The sequence below is a fragment of the Oryza glaberrima genome, chromosome 4 (genome assembly GCF_000147395.1).
Source record: "Oryza glaberrima chromosome 4, OglaRS2, whole genome shotgun sequence".
NCBI classification, from domain to species: domain Eukaryota; kingdom Viridiplantae; phylum Streptophyta; class Magnoliopsida; order Poales; family Poaceae; genus Oryza; species Oryza glaberrima.
Window position 1 is genome coordinate 24,982,766 of NC_068329.1, and position 8,536 is coordinate 24,991,301.

The following is an 8,536-nucleotide window of genomic DNA, read 5'->3' on the forward strand; positions in this document are numbered from 1 at the left end:
TGCCAGCAGCATGTGTTTTATTCATGTAAGATGATTTTACTCGCTAGGTGGTCTGCATCTGCAATTCCGCTATTCACCTCGTCCATTATTGTTTTAACATGACTCCCAACGATACTTCAGTTCAGAGTAGCCATTCTGACAGTATACTGCTCCTGATTCCACACGGATGTACGGGGTACTAGTGCCTGGCCCTACTGTATATACTACATGGTACTAGCTCTGGCGTGATTTGTGATTTTTGCAAATCAAGGAAAAAGCCTGGCGCTCCCTTGCTCAGCCCAGGAGAGTCAGGAGCTACTGTATGCTCGTACGTGATGCCAGGAGAGTCAGGAGCTACTACTGTATGCTTGCGTACGTGATGGAATGAGGAATTGTCCATCCCCGGACGATGGAAACGACTTCTGCTGGATTGATTTGATTTGTTTGTCCGTCAATGTTGGGTAAAGTGTGGTTTATGGGCTCAGTGCTGGGCCATTTGTTGCTCTTCTTGCTTCTGACCGCCTTCGTCCTGATGAATGTTCCTCTAGCTGCTCCGGCCTGTTTGGCTAGCGACACCAAGAAAATGGCCATGCCGCCGCTGTGTACTGCCCCAGTGTGATCAGAGTATTCATCAGATGGTATTAAAAGGAGTAACAACTCCTTTGAGAGATAGAAAAAGGGTCCAATTCAATCAACTGCTCTGCTACTCGACCGAAGGACGTACACTCGGTCGCTGTTTTTGTCCTGCTCGTCTGCCACTGCTCACTCCCCCCTGAAATCGTTAGCCTTGCTCGGCAGCATCTTTTTCGCCTGGTCACGCACGTACAGTGGGAGAGAGTGATGAGCTCATGCGGTCATGCCTCATGGCGATCTTTTCAGTACCGCTTCGTCGTCTGTCCGGTCAACCGAAAAGCGAGGAGCCGAACGAATGGGAGGTTGAAACGCGCGCGCACGTACCGCACCTCCATGCAAGTGAAGTACGCGTACGATGGCTCGGGCGTCGTGTGCCGCGCCGTTTGCCCGTGCCGCATCTGGGGCATCCCCGCGCACCGTACCCAGCGCGACACCCAACCAAACCCACACCAACGTAAGTAATCGAACGTACGCAGCGCACTACATGCGCGCTCGTGAGCTCGTGCTGATGCAAGATGCAACTTTGCGTGCATCGATCGTACGTGTACGTGTACGTGTCCGTCCCGTCCCGGCATCGATCTCCCCCTCCTGTAGCGCTAGCCTATAGCTACGTACCTTGGCCCTGGCCCATGCATCAGCTGCTCTACATGCCGCTCTAGCTAGCTTACTGCTTACCCATAAACAAGCAGTGTGACTCGCTCGAACACCCCATACGTACGTAGGACGCGCATGCGTCCACGCCGAGGGAATCTTTCCCCGCTAGCGCCGCGCGCATAGTACCACTACCAGCGTGGGTGTTCTACCGTGTGTGGGGTCGAGACGCCACGCCACGCTGCGTAAGGACGCCGGTACGTGCAGTGTGGGAGGCCCGCGCCCGTGATCGAGGTCCTCTTCTCCGGCCAGTTCTCACGCGCGCGCGCGCGGGGCGGCCGGGGCACAGGCGAAACGTACTACGAAGAAGGCGTTGGCGAAAACCGTGTGCGCGCGCGCGCGCGTCGATCATTCGTGCGTGTGGATTTGTCCATGTACGTACGTCTACGTCTCCCCGTGCCCCCGGCGTCCCCATGCTCGAGCATGCATGGTGCACGTGTGGTTATGCTTTAGTTTGCTGGCAATCAAATCGATATCCTCGCAATATAATTGAAACTTAATAAGTTAGTTTTGAAACATAATTCTAAGTTAGTCTCAGTCTTTCAGACACACGCTAATTAACGAGACTGACTGGGGTTGGCGTACTGAGAGTGAACTAGCTAGCTAGGCGGACAGAAAGAAAATGACGAAGGGTGCAGGGGCGCATATCTAACATGCACACGTCGCTGTTAATTTGCATGTTTATATGCGCCGGCCGGCGGCATTTGCGCCGATGCTGAGTTCTTCGCCTTTTTGTCCGCTCCCGTTTCCTATTTTCTCTGAAGATAGTTGTCTTGTTGATGCAGTCATGCAGAAAGCTGCAGATGCAAACAAATATATGCAGCGTTGGACTCCTTAATTTGTTAACGGAAGAAAATACGGTACACACGAGTCATTGCATTCTCCTCGTCGTTTCTCCCCTCCACTGCACCGTACCCTGAAACCTGAATGGTGACGACTGACGAACAGCCAGCTTTGCCATACACTATGGTGACATTGGAAGCCGTACATAAACGAGGGTGGATGTGCGGAGCTAGAACAAAATGAAGGGAATATCATTGGTTTACTTTTTACTTTGTATAATATTGTACTGAATTTAAGCTGGTAGAATGAGCTGTAGCTATTGTTTTTTTCACCGGTTCCTGCAAGGCACCACCCTCCTCTTACACAGTTACACTATAGCTTCGCCCCTGTGCAGAAATATCTGTGCCCGCGGCTATATAGTCATATAGAGCCGCTTGTACAGTTCGATCGTTTTGGCATATATGTATGAGGCACGTCTAATGGTAAGCAGATTGAACGGCCGCTGATCCCCTTCAATTCCCTCATGGCTTCGTGCTGAATTAGCCGGCGCGCCGGCCACCACCTGATCGAAGGCTCGCGCGCGCTCCGGCGGACACAGCTCGGATGGCGCGGCTAGTGGTTGCCGAAGCGCAGCCGGTATTTACGATGTTCATTCTTTTTCTTTCTCGAGGAGCTAGTGTTGACAATGTTCATGAATAAGTGTGTTAATTTGGCTATCTCACTTTGTTTGGCGGAAAATATATAGGCTATCACTTTAATAGGTGGAATGCCTGTACGTGTATTTTTCGGCCATGTGTTGGCCAATTGCAAGCTATACTTATACAAGCTATAGCAGGGTTAAACGCAGAGCCTTATTTTGTTATATCATAGGGAATAATAATTAATTAATCATTGATTTTGAGAGCTGTCCTAATTAAGAGAGATATATAGCACGTAATTCTTCTTCTACGTACATCGACATGCATGTAGCTATAGCAATGTGGGGTTTAATTTGCTGGATGATAATGCAACTTCAACAAGAAAGACTACGACGACATTGCACATGCACGTAGCTGTCATATACGTCTAGACGAGCCCTAGCTAGGGGAGAAAAATTCTAGTTTATCCATCGATCAACATCTTGAAATGCTTTGCCGCATAGCATTTTCCTCCAAATGCCCTAGAAATAATATGACTTTTTGTGGCTATTTTCGTAGCATTGTGTGTCTACCCTGGAGGCGAGGGAAGAGGGAAAACGAGCCTTTTGATCGGGACAGCGCGCTGACTGCACAAGAGCTGCATAATGTTCATCATGCTCTTAATTATATTACATGATAATGATTTTTTTCTTTGTTTCATAAGTCATAATGTTAAAATAATAAGAAAGCATAATTTTGGGGAGACGTACGTGGGAAAGCGATAAAATGCTTGTCAAAGTCAACTTCTTACATGCATATTCCATTTCTACATGAGGGTGTGTTTAGTTCACGCTAAAATTTGATGTTTGATTGAAATTGGAATGATGTGACGGAAAAGTTGGAAGTTTGTGTGTGTAGAAAGGTTTTGATGTGATGAAAAAGTTGGAGGTTTGAAGAAAAAAATAGGAATTAAACCAGGCCTGATTTAAAAATGAGATATTGACGATGACGGTGAATCTATCACACCACCTGCATGCTACCATTATATTTTACAAATTAATCCTTTTAACTTCTTAATGTTAAAAAATAATCAAATCTAAATGGATAGCTGCGTATAAAAAGTTAATCTGCAGTGAATATTCCTTATATATATAGGTAACACATTTCATGAAAAAATATTCTTTTATTTGTTATAGGTAATTCACAATATATTTTTATCCATAGCAAACCACGTGCATTCAGCTAATCTATAGAAAAGAACATGTCCTTTACCCAAGGAAATAAAAACTAAAGTACAAATAGCTATAAGTATATATAATGCGGGCAGTGTAACGAATTTCTGATGAGAAGACTCTGATTTGATTAAATTAGGTAGGGGTGAATGTGAACCCAACCCTAGTGAGGACTCGATCGGTTTGCCAAAAAAATAAAAACCTTGGTGAGGACCGAGCGAGGGCAGCATATTTTGACCACATTCAACTTAAATTACCATGGTTTTTTTTCTCGAAAACTCAATTTATGTGGTATTATATTTTAAGTAGAGATGAATCTGTACAAGAGCCTCAAATCTCTTCTATTATAAAAAGTGAAGATGTTTATGCCGGTATTTTGGTACGTCATCCGTGTGTTGAGTCGGTTTTTAAGATCGTTCGCTTTTAGAAATATAGATCCGTGTTTGAGTTGTATTTTAAACTCATATGCTTTTGGAAATACAAAGGTGTATAATAAATCTCATTAAAAAAACTCTGCTTGCTAACTTGTAATGAAAGTCGGACTCTTAATTGTAGCTCGTGATTTTCTAAAAAAAATCCAAGCGAATTTCCACAGTGAATTTTACCCTAGCTAAACCATATAACAATAATAATATTAATATAACATTCACCCATTGTAACGCACGGATATTTTTTTAATAGGAGTAGATAACGAAAACAAATAAAAAAAGAATATAAGACACTTCAACAACCAAAGGCCTCGTTTTATAGCGCCTTTCGGGTTATATCGTGGTGTCAATTGTACATTTGTACTAGCTAGTCCTCATGCTTTTGTTTCCACACCCAATCACTACCACAAAACAACACATCAGTACCCCCATCAGCAATGTCGGTTTGACAAAACCTGACACGATAATGGTTTCTCACCCTAAAAAACGAGTTCGCGCCATGGACATGCTTCACCTGGCACTGATGAGGAAATTTCAATGCCAGGCCTTAGAACCATTATGCACAAATTATTCGACAACTTATTAGTATCGGGTCTTGCCACTAACCAATACTGATGACTAACACATTAGTGTTGGGTCTTGTCAGCTAGAACATGATGAATACACTTTTGGTGGGAAAGGGCATCTAACCCGACACTGTGTTAATGACTTTCACATCAACACACTGGTGCCACTCACATTAGCACCGGGTATTCTTATGACCCGACACTACTGATGACCCTGACCATATTAATGCTGACTTCGAAGTTAAGTGTTTCATGCAAATTTGGATTGTGACAAAGTTTATATGAAAACTGTTGCTCTTGACAAGATATATTATTTTGTTTGTCACAATCTTTTCTTTTGAATTGTTTTAGATACTCATACCAGCACTTATGCCAATTGCGAATCAGCACTGATATTATTTTTTTAGCAGTGAATATTGCTTGAGTTCCTTAGTGACCCATTCCATGATTGATGTGGTGGTAAGCTCCTCGTTTCTTAATACAATTTGATTTCTTTAATCTCCAAACAAACCAAGATGAAGATATTATATTGTGGACCCATCGTTTTGTTTATTCGCGGAATAAACCAAACGGCATATTTGCAAACGAAAAGTAATTCGTGAATAAAATTTTTATATACGTGTTCTTATCGATCTAAAAGTAAAGGCTAAAAAATAAACTTCGATGAAAGAACATCAAAATCAGCTCCAAATTTAAAGTTGAAAAGGTGAGGCCCTTGAATGCAATGTACACAGTCGTTTTTCATCACTTCAGTTGCCGCTACTCCATTCATCCACCAGTCCAGCAGCTCATCATTTGCCTGCCAATGTTGTGTGTAAATATGAACATGGCATCAAATTTGGAATGAAATAGCCTCCTAAATTGTTTCAGTCACTAAACATCCATGACCAGGCATGTTAATTTTCAAAATACAATTGACAGAACAGGATTGCTAGAATTATGTCGCTATATTTTTCGCTTATTTTCAGCCATTTTTTCCCTACATGATTATCCTCTCTATGATATGTAAGTATAATTTTATCTCTTCTATCTCCTTTAAGTAGATAAGAAACTACTTTTAATCCTAATTCACTGGAAAAATTACAATGCAAATAGAAAAATTGTGTATTACTTAAGCTAGCCCTGTCTATTAGTAATATGGTTCGAATATCTTGACAAGCTTTTAAATTAATCAGGCTCATTCGTCATATATTATATATTATTTTTCTTGGACCTGCTTCTGCTCCAAAAAAAGGTGAAAAAAATATCTATCCATATTCGCTCGTGAGCTACACATGCCGGCCGTGCTCGTCCGAAAGCCCTACGAGTCACGCGTCCACGCCACGGCGCGCGTTGGCCTCCCCTATACACAAACGTGCAAACGCGTTGCTCCAACCGGGTGTGGACAAGCAAGGGCAAGCCCTCGATCGAGCAGCCGCGCGGCTGCGGGCGAGACCTGCAGGCACCCAGGCAGGCAGCAGGCACCGCGCCGCGCGCGCTACCTAGCTGCAAGCTGCAGCAATAAAACGCCAGGTTTATGCTTTTGAGCCCGGGGGGGGGGGGGGGGGGGGGGGGGGGGGGCTTCGGTTTCGGTACAAGAGCTAGCCATGCATGCAGCATGCATATGCTTCGCTTATGTATATGGCGCGGCGCAATGTGTCCACGGAAAGAAGCTAGTAGTAGTATGGTGCAGCTGAGCTGAGCTGCTGCATCTGCATCCTGCGCGCGCGGCCTTTGGATGTCTGTCGTCTCCTCTTCCTGCTGCCTTCTTTCCTTTCCCCTTTTGTGCCTTCCACATGACACAAGCCATGGCTTTTGCAGCGCGGCGCAGCGCAGCCCTGCCCCTTGTTTCTCCCCTCTCTCGGTATGCTCGCCGTGCATGCATGGGCACTGGAAAGAGAATAGCCCATGCATAGTGGGGAGGGAGGAAAGAGAAATGGATTCGGAGAGAGATCATCAACTGATGCAATGCAAGGACCACTCAGTCACGGGAGGGAGCGTATACGGTGATGCTAGCTTCTCTCCCTCTCACACTCATCTTTTACCCTCAATCTCTCTCACTCGCACACACAAGAACACACACGATTGCTTTTGTTTTATGGTCGTTTCTTTACATTCCAGCGACTTCGCAAACTATAATATCAATCATCAGGGCTTTTAAGTGCAAGTGCAAGTGCAAGTCAGAGCCACTTGTTACTGTATCAATGTGTATTGTGCAACTGTGTATTACTGTGCACATGCAACTTTGCATGAGGCCGCGTGCACATGCATGAGATCGCAGTGTCCTGACAGTAAATCAAGAGGCAAAAGTATACTGGGGAGGCCTGTACGTAGCAGTCAGTGGCAGTATAGTGCTCAGTTGCTCACAAGACAACAGAGCTCGCGAAGTGTTGGGGCCATGTTGGATAAGCTGAATAGCCGCTAGCCTAGCGGAAACTCTTTTAAACACTCAGGCTGAACGTCTAACCGTTTCTTGCATGCCATCTAAATGGTTATGAATTTTTTTTAAAAAAATTGACATGATATGTTAATATGTAATATAACAATTCACAAACATGCAAGTTCAAATTTAATTTCTACAAGTTATAATAAAAATAACAAATTTGACTGTGAATATACGTATACTAGTTAGAGTTTGATTTGTTATTTTTGCTACAACTTGTAGAAGTTGAATTTGAACTTGCATATTTGTAAAGTGATATATTACATATTAATCTATCTTGTGAAATTTTTTGGATTTTTTTCATAATCATTTAGGTGCCATGAAAGAAATGGGTGGACGTTCACCCGAGAGATTAGAATCCATCCTCCCTGGCCTAGCTGCTGTTGTGCACCGGCAGGGTGAGGTACTGGAACAACTCAGGGGGAAAAGGACGGCGACCTCTCCCCTTCATGTGCGTCCGTGCACGCTGGTCCTATGCGCACGCCGCAACAAGGCATCCCATCCATCGTCCCCTGGCGGCGTTCTGGAGTGCGCGTATGCTAGCCCTGCGACAGCCTAACAGCCTATTGCAGCGTCGCGCTCTGCACTGCATGCATCTTTATCTCATGATATATCTCTCCTCGATCTCTCGCTCTCAAGTTTCCTCCCCCCGTGATTTTGCGAGTATAAGCCAGAGAAGGAAGTGGTGAATTATTACTGCCTTGCATGCACTGCCTGCCGTCTGAAACGTAATCATCAGGTGGATCAGCGGAGAAAATCTGTAAACCTTGTCTTGATCTACTCTTCGCGTCGGGTCCAAATCACATGCCTCCGCCCGCTCTGTCTCCCTGCCTCAGCCTCGCCGTAGTTAAATAGTTAAAAACATTGTGTAAGGTGATTAATCCGGTCGGGACCGTAGATTTTCCACGGGGACATCTAAGCCACCGGGCGCCTCCCCGCCCACCGGCTTACGCACGACAACGTAAAAACAGTGGCGCTCGCGGGGGATTTGGCCGTAGCGCCGCACGCCCGCACGCGACGCGCGCACGTACGGGCGTACCACGTTATACACGTAAAACGTACGTACGCCGCCCGCCCTCCTCCCACCGCGCTGCACTGTTCGGCAACCCACCAGGTGCGGCTAGCAACAGCGCCCAGGTTTGGACGGACCCGGCCGGCCCACACGCGCGCGGAGACATACAGACGCGCTCGCGCACGCAACACGTACGCCCTCCCCCCGCGTACG

At 45.5% G+C, this 8,536-nt stretch overlaps 1 long non-coding RNA gene across 1 annotated transcript; it reads left to right on the forward strand.

Annotated features, from left to right (window-relative positions):
• The first annotated feature begins 6,455 nt into the window (after positions 1–6,455).
• LOC127771518 (uncharacterized) lies at positions 6,456–7,999 on the forward strand. The gene is made up of 3 exons (XR_008017169.1): positions 6,456–6,608; positions 6,690–6,874; positions 6,990–7,999. It is a non-coding gene; the product is annotated as an uncharacterized LOC127771518 (long non-coding RNA).
• The last annotated feature ends 537 nt before the right edge of the window (positions 8,000–8,536 follow it).